Source organism: Populus alba, chromosome 17, assembly GCF_005239225.2.
Source record: "Populus alba chromosome 17, ASM523922v2, whole genome shotgun sequence".
NCBI lineage: Eukaryota > Viridiplantae > Streptophyta > Magnoliopsida > Malpighiales > Salicaceae > Populus > Populus alba.
Window position 1 is genome coordinate 7,323,953 of NC_133300.1, and position 16,820 is coordinate 7,340,772.

Sequence of the window (16,820 nt, forward strand, 5' to 3'; positions counted from 1 at the left end):
CTACAATGACAACACTTGGTGATATTCACCAGCTTTCTCTATGACCACTGCTCATCTTTCCTTCAATACTAACCTTGCGAAGAGGGAGCAAAACCATGAAAGTATACTCAAGAGAGGCTCCAACAATTGACTCGAAAGAGAGACACATATAAAAATATGCAGTGGTGTTTATGCACTTTACACTTTTCGACAAGTCATGAAACTAGCAATTTAAATAGAGATCACTTACTCGAATATAAACACCATCAAAGTACAAAAATCATAAAGATATCATCATGGCACACCTTCTTTGTCTGGTTTCTTCTTGGGATTTTGTCACACTCAACTCTCTCTTCCCTGCCCTCTCAAAACGCCAAGGTAAATGGTCAATTTCACTCCTTGCAAAGAGGAAAATGCGAGTCCCGAGAGTTACAAACACGAACATTCGCGTGCTTCACTAAGCATTCTTGGGAGCACAATCCCTCTCTTTCTATCCATCTCTCATGCAGTCTGCTTCGAGTCATCTAGACCGACATTCTTTTTTGTTCCTGGTGAATGTTTCTTCAAATATCATGGTAACATGTAAGGAGGAGGTGATATTAATTAATTTCCTCTAGCACATTGAAATATGCCCTATATAAAGCCAAGCAATACCAGTCAATGCAGCAATATATATATACTCGTGATTGTGTGCAAGAGGGGGTTCTGCTTGAGGGTTTTTGCGTGGGAGTAGCTATTAAGCAAAGCACAAGAATAGAAGATTGACTTCAAGATTTGGACAGATCGATTTGCTTTGGACCACTCATTATTTTCTGTATAAATCCGATGTTGTGTTTGCGGCCGTTCCGACTCATTTTGTGTCTGGCTTTATGCATGAATATGAGAGTACCGAAAAATCATGAATTCCTTGTTTATGAATATAAATCAATATTTACATGCTCGCTTGGGTACATCCATGGCATTGTATTCATGTTAGCAATAACTTGAGAGTAAGTTCAATCTGTTCATTCTACAAGCTCGTGTCCAAATTAGTGCCCAGATTTGATATTTTTTGGGACAAGCATAAACTTGGCCTTGGTCACAGATGGGGTCCTTGGAAAGAAGAAGAAGAAGAAGAGATCATTGAATCCCTAACATTAATAAAATCAGTAATCAAGACCTTGAACATGTGTAGCATGAAAATGTAACATATATGTTCAATATAATAAAACTATAACAGTTTCCTTGAATGTATCAAAAATGGGCATCTGATCTATTTTTTTTTTTAAAAAATAAATGTATGGTTTTTTATCCTCTTACGTTTTCTTATACAAGATTCTAAAGAATAATGCAATTCAAAATGGTGTTATGATTATTGATATATGGATTGTTTATGTGTCAATATACTTAAGTTTTAACCAGTAAAATTTTGACATCTACTACAAAAAATTAAACATGTATATCATTTTTGATGGACTAGGATTTATCAAATTGGGTCTCATACCCTGGGCTGCCACATTAACCGGGGTGAGTAAAAGAATTAAAAACCGATTAAATCAAGAAAAATTAAAATAATAATAATAATAAAAAAATGAACCATAAAAAAATAATTAAATCAATTAAAATATTTAAAAAACCAACCAGTTTGGTTCGGTATCAATTTAAAAAGCCTAAAACCGAAAAAACCAAACCGAATCGAACCAAGCCAAACCTAACAAAAGCGAGTCAAATCAGAAAAAACCAAGGCAAACCGAAACCAAACCCATTGGAAATTACAAAAACAAAACCCCAAAAAAATATATAGTTTTTTTGTTTTTAATGTAAGATAATTGAACCAAATTGAAACTGAACCGAATAAAAAATGAGTCGGTTGGGTTTTGGTTTTTGTCCTAAAATAACCGACCCAAACCGAAACTAGTAGATTTGAACCGTTTAGATTTGGTGTCGGTTTTTTTTAAATTTTGATTCTATTATTTTTTTAGGTAAAAATCAAACCAAACCGAAAATAATCACCCCTAATCTTAACCCTTATAGATATGGCACCCTACTAAACCTAAGCAACATGTGTCTAAAACCCTATTAAATTCAATCCTTATGGGTCTGCCACATTACTAATTTGAAACACCATAGGTCTACCACCATACCAGGCCTAACCCATATAGGCCTAACACCCTAACCAGACCTAAGCACTATGGAACCAACACCTTACTAGGCCTAGCTTTTATGGCCTTTGCACCCTAACCAAATCTAAGCATAATAGGCCTAGCATCCTATCAAGACCAAACACCATGGATTGTGCATTTTATTGGGCTCAAATATGCCCCATACCAGGCTAAATCCTTATAGGCCTTACATCCCTATCAAGCCCAAATATCATAGGCATGACACTCTACCAGGCACGACCCTCATGGGCATAACACCCAACCAAACCCAAATATCATAGGCATGCCACTCTACTAAGCACAACCTTCTGTGGGCCTCAGGCACCACTGCTTTTTGGTCCTGCTTTGGACTTGTAGCTTCAGCTTAACACATAACCCTTATGATTTCACTGGCTCGAGGCTCCGAATCTTATGCTTCTCGTGTCGCGCGCCACCCTCACCTCTCATGCCAGGTGTGATTTTTTCACTAACACAAGCCATTTTAGCTTGGATCCTACTCCACCTATATCTCTAGGTATACAAAATTCTCTCATGGCCTACCACACCTCCATTTCTTAGGTCGATAATTTCAGTGAAAAACATGTGTGGTTATGGTGTCTTGGGTAGGCTAAATGAAATATTGTTCATGATTCAAGATTAATTTAAAAAGATGAAATAACTCTCTAGCCCTTTTACTCTACAAAATGGCAAGGTTCGAGGGTTATAAATACCCTCATAAACCATCAAGATAAAGAGTTTACAATCTCCATTTTCAATTGCATATATCTTTTCAGAGCATCTCTCTCTAAAATATCATCACACACTCTCTCTACAAATATACTTACCTAAGCATATAAGCGTCTCATATCCACTAGATGAGACCTTTTGTAGGTACCATGTATCACTCACCATAATTTACCAACTGACACGACCAAAAGCTTGATGTCTTCTCCCAAGTGTAGGAGTGTCGAAGTAATAAATAACCCAACAAGATCGGGGTCGAACCACAGAAAGGTTAATTGTATAAATTATAAATAACAAGACAACAATAACAATAACAATAATAGTAGTAATAATAATAATAATAATAATAATAATAATAATACTCAGTACGTGGCATTGTTATACCTAAGAATGATCTAAAAGATCGAGTCACAGGTTTCCAGCCTATATATTGATTTTATGAAAAGATCAAAGAGATATATTACATAATATAAACAGATTTCTGATGCGAATGAACAAGACAAGACCAATAATGTCAGGATCCTTGATCAAACACAAAACATACTTAATGTACATAAAATATAGCAAGAATGTAAATAATAATAGTAGTAGTAGTAGTAGTAGTAGTAGTAGTAGTAGTAGTAATAAAGAAGAAGATGAAGAAGTTAATGAGAGCTTTGAGATGAAAGATTAATGTAATGATTAAACAATGATAAAAACAAATGTCAAGGTTAAAGGATCCACTAATGGTATTTCAAACAAGTATAGTATAAACTCTTATTACTCAACTTGGAAACCACACACGAAGGAGGTTCCAATCAGATTATAGATTGTTAACATGATTATATTAGTTATCTTATTCGAATAATGCTAATACTTGTAAATGTTGTCAGGCATTCATGATTATAACTTAAATTAACAACAAATCAAGTTCATTTCATAGCTCAGAAGTCGGTTATACCATACAGTATGGGCTATGAAAGTGCCAAGAATTTGTTGTACTAAGTGTTATACAACATAAATATAGATTAACCCTTTAACAAGCAAAGTATTAAAAGTAAATAAGATAACAAATATAAAACATGTTAATATCAAGCATTAAAGTCCATGTTGAGTTTATACTATACTTATTTTTACACCATTAGTGTACCCTTTTCACCTTAACATAATAGATTTAGCTAAACTTAATGAAAGAAAGAAACATAAATAAACAAGATAAGAACATAATTATACAAATAAAGGAAAGGAAATGAAGAGCATAAACAAGAGATTAATATAATATCAAATAAAACTTAAATATTACAAAATACAAAGAAAGAGAGAAAGAGCATGATCTTAATCTGAACACCAAAATGCCTAAATGCATGGTAAATGCCTCCTTTTATAGGCTAAAATTTGAAACTATTGATTTGATGAATAATTGTTGAGTGGGTGGCCACATCTTGACTTGGTGAAAATCCTTATCTTCTTGTCTGAATAAAACATCATTGCTAACATCAGAACTGGAACCATATGCACTCATGAAAGTTCTAGGAAATTCTCTTAGCTTTCTAGTAAAAAAAAAGTTGGGGTCATTTGGACTTCTAGAACTCAAGATATGGGCTGAACACTGAATAGTGTCTAGGCTGCATGACAGATTTGGACTTCTCCGTTGTTGCTATAATTTGGACTTCAAAACGGCCTTCTTAGATCTTGGTGTCCACATGAAAGTTGTAGGCCCGTATATTACCAAATCTGTGTAAAAATTTGAAATCATTGGGACATCTAGAACTCGAGATATGACCCAATTACCGAACAACATTCCAGTTTGGACTACACCAACATCTCTTTTCTAAGTTTCACCCTTCTTTATCTTCAAAATTTCAGTAGTTGAATTCATCAATCAATCCTTTGATTTATATGATAGGCCTGCATTTAAGAGGAACATTTACTATATATTTAGGTATCTTATAGTATTAGACTTGTTATTATAAAACATGCTTTAGTTAAGGAGTTATTGATACTTTAAGTATAAAATGATGATATAAAACCTTGATAAACATGCGCTTTTAAGTACTAATCACCAACCATCCACCACCTTGACTTATCAAGCACCATTTACAACTTACCAGCCATATTGGTTTACCACATACCAGCTACCAGCCAATTTGGCTTTCTATATTATGCTACCAACCACTTTGACTTTTCACATCATGCTACTAGCCACCTTGACTTCCCACATCATGCAACCAACCATTATTGATAAGGAAAGATTGATCAAATTGTTAGAACTAAATAATTAATTAATTATCCAACACATAAACCTTGTTTCTAAGCTTAATGGATTTTTTGGGACATCATCAAGGTTCATCTTACCATTTATGTAAATAAAAATATTTATACCAAGTTGATAAAAGAACAAATATGAAAAAAATAGTTTTTACCTAAATACTTTGAATCATGATTTTTTTTTTTTTACATAATTTTATTGTAAACTTTTTTCTTAAACAATAGAAAGATCATGCTTTAATTTAAAATGCATACTTCATTTTCTGGTAAGATGTAAAGGAAAAAAAATCAAGAAATCAATTTCTAATGCTAGATCAACTCATATCAAGATCTTTCAGGTTGTTTAAAAGTTTATGATAAAACAAGATTTCTTTTATATATTATTAGATTTCATATTATTTTTAATTTAGCCTTTTTCTTAATAAAATTATAAAATCAAATAATACAATAGTATTTCTTTACAAATGAAGAATAATAAAAAACAAATCCCATATTTATTTGAAAAAAAAATGTATTATATATATTTTTTTAAAAATATTGTTAACTAGTTTCACCATATAAATTCTTTAAATTCTATTTTAATTAGTAAATATATATATATAAATTGATATCAAGTTGGGAAAAAAATGAAACACTATAAAATTATACAAATTTTAGGTTAAACATTTTTTGGGTAAAATATTTTTCTAATACACATAATTATAAAAATTATAATAACACATACAGAAAGTTAATAGAACTACTAAACAATTGAATAATCAAATAACTAAAATTATAATATCCTCTTAACGTGGAACATATAGCTAGTATACATGAAAGACATAAGTTTCTCCATCACTTAAAGACTAGCAAGTATTTTGTGTCATAAAAGCCAATAAAACGTTATAATCACCAAACTTATTATACATATTGGCCTTTAATCTAAGAAATATAATTTAAAAAAAAAGTATTCATTTTCTTTTTATTGTGTACCTTTTTATGGTAGGAGAATATCTTGGTTTTTTTCTGATTTGATGCAATAGTGATTGAAATTACTTTTACCATTTACTTTCAAATCAGATCCCAAAAATTCAAGATGCTTAGAAATAAGGCTCCTGGGTTGAATAATTAGTTAATAAATTAGTTCGAATAATTTCATCGATTCTTTATAGCCAAGATAATTGATAGATTATACTTGGTATTTAGCATACCAAAATGGCTTATGGCTAGTACATGTAAAGGATTCATTTTGATGGATGTTAAGATTCTCAGATGCTTAAGTAAATATTTTTTTAGAAGGAGAAAATACAATAATATTCTAGAAATAGATACTCTCAAATATGTATGTAGTAAAGAATAAAGATTGTGAATCTTTGTTTTAAATGACTAATGGTTATAGTCCATAAGTCTTGTTCTTTTATGGAGAGAAAGAGCTGGTATGTGAATATTTTACTTTTGTAATATTTTGAATTGTATTATGAGTTGTAATTCATTCATTTTATCAAACTAAAAGATCAAGACATGATGGGTCATAAGAGACTTTAATACACCTAATCGTATTGGTGGAATATAAACTTGTTTAATTAAACTCATTTGTTAAGAAATAATTTATTTGTGATTTATGTAAAAATTTATAGAATTGATTGCATTAGATTCAAGCATTATGTTTGAATGCATGAGTGTAACAAATCTGGCCATGCCTGAGGTGTGATGATACAAAACCTTCGACTTAATATCCTCAAGATTCATGCTCCAAGCCCATCTTATTGGCCTGACAACTCTAAGCCAAGTTGTTGGACACCTTAGTAACAGCAGTTGCCAAGCCAGCAACGATTGTCAGACTTAGTAAGATTTGGGTCTGGCGTTGGTCATACCCAACTATTTATTGGATCTGGCCAACACTAGACTCAACAGGGTTTGGGTCTGGCATTGGCCAGACCTCGCACGTCTCCATTACAACATGTTTGGTGTAGGCGCGTGCCAACCCAAGATACTTGATAATTCAAAAAAATTATACCTTATGTTTTTTCTTAATCTGTAATTTTTTAATATATATATATATATATATATATATATATATATATATATATAATCTTATTTCATCACTTTCACATCTCCTTGGATTAAAAGCCAATTTGTAACATGCATTTTCTCAGCACTTTTAAGAACTTCATGACAGTAACATATTTTTCAAGCATTCGTTGGATTCGAGACAAATGCAATGCACAACCACCCTGCGCTCTTAACATTATGTGTTATTAATTTTTAATGGTAATTAAATGAAACAGTTTAGAGCAAAGGATATATTTATCCTCCAATTATCATCGATTTTGCAATTAGATCCCCAACCAAAAGAATTTGGGTCCTTGTCTATTAGGCATTACCCTAGCAACCCTCTTTTAAAGTTTTTACTTCAGAAACTTCAAGAAAACAACTTATTTTCCTTGTGATATCACTATTTTGTTGTATTGCATGAGCTAACGGCATAAAACTAGTATGAATAATATTCAATAATTCACTTTTATGCTCTTAAAACTATTTTATATTATTTTAAAAATTATTGGTAGCTGTTATTTTATAAAGGGATATATAATAATGAGAGAATAAAAGGATTATAGCTTGGATGGAGATATTCTTATATTTTAAATATGATTAAATGTGGTTTTATCTTTTATATTTTTCTTCAAAATATATTCATAAAAAAACTAATGATATTTGTATAAAAATAATATAAATTTTGTATTGTCAATAACAAAAATTCAAAAAAAAAAAAATTCAAAACCTCTCATGTGATCTACCAGAAGTGATTGACATGATGAAAGACCATTTGTATGTCATCATACGCCAATGACTCTCACTCAGACGTAGATTTCCAATGAATCGTACACAAATCCCTCTTTATTCCTGGTTTTCAACAGGCTCTGCTTAGTTACTTTGGAAATTTATATAAATATGGTATTTGTTTGTGAATTTAGTGTCAAATCTTATATGTATTATAGAATCTTATTTTTTCAAGTACTTTTTTAATTTTAAAAAAATTTATTTTTAATATCAACATATAAAACAATCTAAAAATATATATAAAAAAATAAATTAATTAAAAAAAAAAAAAACAATTTGACCACGCTGACAAACTCACCATTACTGTCTCTGAAGGCAAGCACGAATTGCAGTCAAACAATCTAGTCTTTGACGACAACATGACGCTAAAAAAGATTTACGTGATCCAACGGTTATCAAAGAAAACACCCTAGCTAGCTTCCTCGATATTATACATCGACGTCCCTTAATCCCCCCATCAAATCATGACGTTTTGTGCAAAACGCTACTGATCCTTTCCTACTGATGCTTCTGTCCTCTTCCCCATCCTTTTCTCTGTTTCTTTCTTTCTTTGCCAGCTATAATTGAGTTTTACAAATCAATCCAGTCCCAGTTTACAGCTACAATTAGACTATTTTTTACATTGACTCAGAATGCAGCCTCTTATAATTTATGTTATTAACGAAAATATGATATTAACTTACATTACAATGGAATTTAATATATTTTTTCTCAATTTAAAAGGATAGATCAATTAATCTACTTAATGTGTTTAAGACAAATAAATGTTGATAGTATCATGAAACATATAATGATGATAAACACTAATTCCTTGTAGGGCTACTATGCAGCGTTACAATGATTATTTTTTTGAATTGAGATTTTTTTTATATGAAAAAAATAAGGTTTGGAGTCACTATCTAATATTTTGATTATTACATAAAGTAAATTGTATTTTTTATTTGTTTGATTATTTTTTAAGCCTTATTGTGTTTTGCTATTCATTGCTCTATTTATTAGTCAAACTGGATCCACTTTAATAAGATGAATCATGACTTTATAAGACAAATTTAGCATTAAAAATCAAAAAATATTTCATTATATTTTTGTTTTTTTCTCATTTCAATACCAGGAATAAATCTTTTGTATAAGTTTGTACTTCATGAATATTAAAAATAAACAAAGAGAGGAGAGAGATAAAGAGATTCATCTATTATGTACTTCAATAAACAAAATTGGTTTATTTTGTATTTTTTAAAATTTGGGTCAAGCCCCCCTTGTGCTTAATAAGTTTTTTATTAATCAAAGATGCATATAAAATATAAAAAACTATTGTTTTTTGAATTTTTGGTATTTTCATGAAATGCTAAATCATGCAATATGTTTTTTTCGTTTTCTATTTCTTTTTATATTTTTTTATTTTTTATTAAAAATACAAACCTGATTTAAAAAAAAAAACTTGGTCGGATGAAGTTTAAAACATAAATATGTTTTTTTTTTTGAAAGAAGGATTTTATTTTTGATAAAAAAAAAATAGTTTATTTAATATTAAAAAGTGATTTACATATAAGTTCATAATCTCATATATTAAATAAAAAAAATTAAAATAGTATAAAAGACCCAATTATTAATTATAAAATAATCCTTTAAAATTTGAAAATCAATTAAAATTAAACTAGGGCATGTTTGGCAAAACACCAAAAAAAAATGTTGTGAAAAAAACACTGGGCATGTTTTCCAAACATGTCTTAAAGACCCAAATGCTTATTTTTTTTTTGGCGGATTTTTGCTTGAATAACTCAAAAGCACGAAAAACATCATATATGAACCTAGAAACCAAATTGAAGATAAAGACCAAATCACATCAAACTAAAAGCACAAAAAGAGAGAACATGTAAAAATATAGCAAAAAGATGCATCGAGTGAGAATAAAAAAGGTCAAATATTTCTTGAATCAAGAAAAACGGCTTAAACCTAAACCCAAGTCTTTATTAGGTTTAAATAATCGATTGATCCAAACCAGACCCTAAAAGGACTGATTATGGGCAAAAAACACTTGTGTATGGGTATAGGTTTAGATCAACACACAAAAGACAAGCCAAAAACATCAATTTGCAAAATAATCAAAATGACAACCTATAAACACTAACCTAAAAACTTAGGAAAACCCAAAAATAACTTTAAACCCATAAGATGACTAAAATACTAAAATAATAGCCTAAACCCAACAACTTTAATTCAAACATGATCATAATGACTTGCTTGAACCATAAAAAAACTCGAGAAAAAAAACAATGCAATAGTTAAACCAAATTAACCATGAAATTATAAAAGTGTATTTTTTCGACTCTAAACACTATTATATTGATTCTAACATTTGTTTTTAACCAACATTATCATAAACATAGCATGATTAAACTCAGCTTCTCACCAAAAATAACTTATGACCACAATTTTGGTGGTAAATCACTTATCAACACATGAAATCAAAATAGATTCAGTGATCAACCTAAACATCAAAACATATTTGGCTATCATTTAAACAAACTAATATCATTACGATAATAGTCCTAAAAAATTCAAGTTAAGCATCCAATATCATTTTGAACATACATGTCAAAACATGCATATTACTTCAAGACATCATTAGATACATTAAAACATATATGTTTTCCATTAAACAACAACTAATTACAATAGATGAACAATAAACATTCAAGTAAGGATTTAAAAGGCATTAAGAAGGTGTGTGTTCATTGAGCTACACCCTATCATAAAGAGCAAGTAGTATTCTTACTCGTTTTCTTCTTATTTCTTGCTCCTTCTCAACCCTTTGATCCTCTACTCCTTTTCCTATCTTTTTTCTTCTCACTCCTGCTTACTATTTTCCTTTTTTTTTTTTTTCTGAAATCTCTCTCTTGTTCTCTTCCCCTTCTTTCTCTAGAAAGACACTATCTTTTATAGGCTATAACAAAATTAGGAAGTTACAAAACCACTCACCATTTTCTTGGTAGGTTTCCAAATATAGGTGGTAATGAAAGATTTCACCCTTGTTTTTTATAAGCTTCCCCAAAAGTTACGGTGTATGGTTTCCTTTTGTTCTTTATGCAATAAACCTTATCAAAAGAATGCAACCTCAAAGCTTACTCTTCTATAGGTGACTTTATTTTTTCAATCAAGATTATTTGGGTAGGGTGCTTTGATAAATTAATCATGAAAATTATGTAAACGTTCCAATAAAAGACCCAGACATCTATCATCATTGGAGCAAGTCACATTCAATTTGGAGGTCCATAACTTCATATTTATTAATTGGAAGATTAACTTGTGATCAACTTGAATTTTTCAAGGAAAGAGACGTTGACTAAGGATAAAATGTTAGCAAGTTTTTTTAGATAAATAGTGAATAAAGCATAGTTTTAAAACCCGACCTAGCGGGTCGACCCGAGACTTGGGGTTGGAACCGGGCCAAGTTTAAGAAAAAATAGAAAAAGGCAAAACCCGAGGTGACCCGCCAAGACCCGATCAAAAACCCGATTGCAACCTGTTGACTATATTTTTTTTTTACTAAAACAACGGTATTTTGATTTTTTAAAAAAAGAAATTGACTTGACCCGGTGACCCAGTCAACACCAAGGAACCTGGGCCTTGGACCGAGCCGACCATCGAGCTGGGTTTGAAAACTATGGCATAATTTTTTTATGAGGATGACTAATCCTTATAAATAAAGTGTTTCTCAAATGTTCGGTTCCAATTAGAGCTTTTAAAGTGTTCAGAGAAGTCACATTTATTCGCTTGAAGGTGGCTCTGAATTAGTCTTTTATGCTAAAAAAGAAGAACAATGACTAAATAAAGTGTCATCCTCTTATTCATTAAAACTCAAATGACATGTTGCCTAGCCTAAATCCTAAAAATTAGGGTTTTAATATGGGCTTCAAAAATTTTCATTATAGTCTTTGTACTTTGAATTTTGGAACATGCATCCTTTATTAACATGAAAACCTTTTCGTTCATACAATTGCATCCCTGAAAATGTTAATTGGAATCCTTTTATTCGCGTGCCTTTTATAAATGGATCCTTGATTTCTAGAGTATGCAATTTGGTCCTTAATTGACCATTAAACTCTTAATTTCTCTCAATTTGACTCCTGATTTAGTTAATTTCGGTTCTTTTATAAACCCTCAAGATAGAATAAAAGTAATAATATAATAGATTATGGTGTAATTAAATGAAATAAGTAAATGAATAGAATAAATTAGGGAAAGAGAGTTAAAAAGGTAAAAAGATAAGTTTATATGCAAAAATTGTATTTTTCCAAAATCAGAAATTGTCTGGCTATTTTAAAAAAGACTATTGTCCCTATTATAACCTGACAGTGTCCAACAAGAGAGAAAATAACATTTTCAATTCTTCTTCGTTCCTTTTTCACCTTGAAGGACTAGGAAGTAAGTTTAAGGGTGAAAATAAAGGGTTTTAAAATAGAAAAACACATTCATACTAGAAATTAAAAAAAAAATTAAAGAGAAAAACAATTGAGTTAGATAGAAAATGAAGAAAGAAGAGGAAAAAAATAAGAAGACTTGAAAAATTTCAACTGGTTAATTTTCAAAATAAACCTTGTAACCAGGTAAGATGTTTGAAACCCCTTTATACCAATTTGAATAAGAGTTAAGTGATTTTGAGCAAAATTGATCAAAATTAAATTAGGGTTTTTAAAATGAAATTAGAGGAAAAGTGATTCATATATAGATTGAGTTTCTATGATATTCGTGAGGTGTAATCAGAGTGAAATCAAGTTGAAATAATAAAGAAATTTTGATAGATAGGGAAGCCCTAGGTGTTGGCCATAAAGAGAACAACAGGAGGAAGATTCACATTTATGATATTGTCTATTAATTTTGTTATAAATGTGTGTATGATCATGTGAATAATGTTTTTTCATTGAATTGAATTAATGAAATGATGAAATATTGAATTGGGCTAAAAGGATGAAATTTGTAAAATGTTAAAGAAATTATAAATTGTATGGAATTGTGTAAAATTGATAAGAGTTGAAGGAATCATGAATTTATTTGTAACTAAGTTGATTTTATTATGTAATTAATGATTAGAACGTATTGATAAAAAAAACTTGAATATAATCATAAGAAATATTACAATGAATAAGGACTATTTTATTATATGATAATAATACTTAATTGAAAAACATGTTGATGCAGGGAAGACTATTGTAATGATTGAGAGAGTTGGTGGAGTCGCTCATAATCAGACTGCAGGTGGGTGCTCTGTACCTTGTGGTAATTTTCTTTACAAATTTTCCTATAAATTTTACTTGTGATATTCATGAATGAATATTAGATCATTGGCTTTCATATAAAAATACCACAATGAATTTGTCGAATTGACTAGTATTCATAAAGGAATTTCAAATGATTGCCTTTCATATAAGAATGCCAAATTGATTGTCAACCAAGATTATGTTATGAATATTGAAATATTTGTTTTAGGCTGAATAAATTTATATAAAAAGAATTTTGGAATTATTATATAAAATGGTTTTAAATATTGTCTAGATGAAAATTTTGGATATTTTTTTAAAGTTTTAAACAAACTATTTATCTTGAAACTTAATAAATATTATCGATTTTCTTTACAAGTACCTCACAGACTCACAATGGTTGATCAATAGTTTATTACTTTTTGTATATATAAGGAAAATATGAACTATTATATTTTAATATCAATTTTATGGATTGTAATTTTAGACACTTTATTTTGTTATGTAACTAAGATATTATCGGATTAAATTAACAATTATCAATAACTAATTATGGTGATGTAAATGTGTATGTTATTTAAGTTTTGGTATAGTTTAAGTCTTACATGTTTGTTATACATGTCTTTGTATTTATTGTAGTAACCATATAATTAGATTTTATATTGACAATAATACTAGGTGATGACTCTTAAGCTCTATTAATCATATTTTTATGATTAATCCCAAAACATCTAAAACCTCTTTAATCCAAGAGTCTTGCCCGTTAAGGGCGAAATTAATAGGGCCAAACATTTTTTTTAATTTATTATTTAAATGCATGGATAGTGTAATATTTTAAAGAGATGGGCCCTTCTAATAATAAATTATTATTTTCAAAGCTATTAAACTCTCTACTTTAAAAGTCTCTATTTTATGCTCTGCTTACTTACGTGAAAGTGGAAAAGAAAAGGCTAATAACTTTTTCAATTTAATTATCTTTTGTTTCTTTCTTCGAAGCCCTCTATAGCCCTAACCCAAAAGTATAAGAATATAAAGTGACACGAAGGCTAAAGCAAAGCTACATGTAATTAGTCGGTGGTGACCCAAATTTAAAATCTTTTCTTTATATATTTGTTAAGAATATGATGAGGTTTATTTAATATAATTCTGCTATATTTTCTTTTTTATCCAAATCTACTAGTTTTACCATTTTTTTTAATTCTTGTTATGGTGACTGTCTTTTTTCTAATTAATTGGATTTATTTTATAGGGTTTGTTTTGATTACACTTGGATTTTTTTATGTTTTTTTTTAGTATAGCCACTAAAATTATTAATTTTTTCTCATGTGTACCTTACTATTACCAGGTCCAATATACAATTAGACACAATCTTTCTAGCCAAATTAAGTTCTTTGAAGAACACATACCCAGCTTTGATTTAGTGTAAGTTTTCTTATTTATGAACCAATAATCCTATTTTTTAATGTTAGATTTGCTTTTATATATCATTTTGTTTTTTTAATATGTTACTTTTACTTTTATATGTCAGTGTGGTTTACATGTAAAAAATTATTTTTGGTTCTGATTATTGCTTCAACACATCATTATTTGTATTCATTTTTAAAATTGAAAACAATAAAAATTTATGATGTTTTAATTTTAAGTTGAACGATGAACAAAATAAGAAGAATTGATTCTTTTTTTTAAGAAAAAGAGAAAATATTGATAACTCACAACCTAGTGAACCAACTCCAATGTGTAATGTTGAAGTTATAGTTAAGTAGCCCCAATGTGCTTTAGTTTATGAAGAACCTGCATTGATTAATGAGCAGCCTCCTACTAGAATCGACATCGCTCATTTAATTAAAGATTCAAGCAATTGTCCTCAAATTTAGGAATACCCGGTTAATCAACAAGATGAAATTCGAAAGGCATACATGAATTTAGGGTCATATCAACCTTTGATGTCTGAATATCCGCTGACCGGAGAAAAATATCCTCATTGATTTCAGTCTCATTAATTCAAAGTTATCCATGGCTTGAATATTTAGAGAAAAATACTACATTTTGTTTCCCTTGCTATCTATTTTCAGGTATGTCATCTAAAGAGCCAGGATTAGACATATTTACTATTAAAGGATTCAATTGTTAGAAGAAAGTTAATGAGGGGGAACGATGTGCTTTTTTTTTATTCATATGGGAAAAGATCAGAATTCAGCTCATAGATTTGCTACCGGGTGCTTGGAAAATTTGAAAAATCAATCATGTCATATTGAGAAGGTAGTTAAGAGGCAAACTACTTAAGAAATTCTAAATAATCGATTGCGTATTAAAGCTTCAATAGATATTGTTCGTTAGCTTACATTTCAAGCATGTGCTTTTAGAGGGCATGATAAACGTCTAGAATAAAAAAACCGAGGTAATTATCTTGAAATGTTGGAACTTTTAGCATCATACAATGAACAAGTAGGTGCTTTTGTTTTGGATAATGCTCCAACAAATGCTAAATACACCTCACATCAAATTCAAAAAGAAATTTTGCATGTCTTTGCTAGAAACGTTCAGTCTTTAATTCGTCACGAGATGAGATTGGTGATGCAAGATTTTGTTTAATTGTTGATGAAGCTCAAGATGAATCTAAAAGAGAGCAAATGACCCTTGTTATTAGGTTTGTTGATAGAAGTGAATTTATACAAGAATGATTTTTTAATATAGTTCATGTCAAAGATACAACTGCTTTAACTTTTAAGAAAGAGATTTTCTTTGTATTATCTCATCATAATCTTGATGTTCAAAATATTAAGAGCCAAGGGTATGATAGTGCTAGTAATATGCATGGAGAGTGGAATGGATTGCAAGTTTCATTCATTAATGATTGCCTATATGCATATTATGTACACCGATTAGCTTATCAATTATAATTGGCTCTTATTGTTGCAGCTAGAGAAATATCTGATATTTACACTTTCTTTCAGAATTTGATTTTTGTTGTTAACATTGCTAGTGCCTTTTGTAAGCACAATGATGAATTACGAGTTTTTAAAGCAGCTACAATTGAGTATTTAGTTGATATTAGCGAGATTAAATCAAGTAAGTGGTTGCAACGACCTGAAAATAATAGATTTCACACTTCAAATCAGTTTGTAGTTTGAAAAAAAAAAAAAACAAAGCTATATTATTTTTTTTTAAAAAAATAAATTAGTTTAGATTTTTATAGAATTGACTGGTTGAAACAAAGTCAAATTTTTTTTAACACTTGACACGGGCAGAGATGAATCGGCATTTAAGTCAGATCCGTAGGGGCCGCGCTCAATAACCATGCATTCACTTTGTAAGAGTTTAATAAATAAATAAATAAAACGGTATTTTATTTCCTAAAAAATGTACCTATAATTTATAGATACCTTCTACAAACTGTAGGGTTATTTCTGACATTAGAATTGATTTAAATGAGGATATCCCCGCTGCCAAGAAAGACAAGCATGTCAATTTGAGGGGTTACTGTCTCGTCAAATTTGACAGCCATGTCTATTTTAAAAAATTTATTAAATAAATAAATAAATAATATTAGTGATTTTATTTAAATATGCAATTTCTTCAATAAATAATTATTTTACCTCGTATATATAAACCCCAAGGAGGTTCCTTTCACACTAACAAATGACTTCTTATG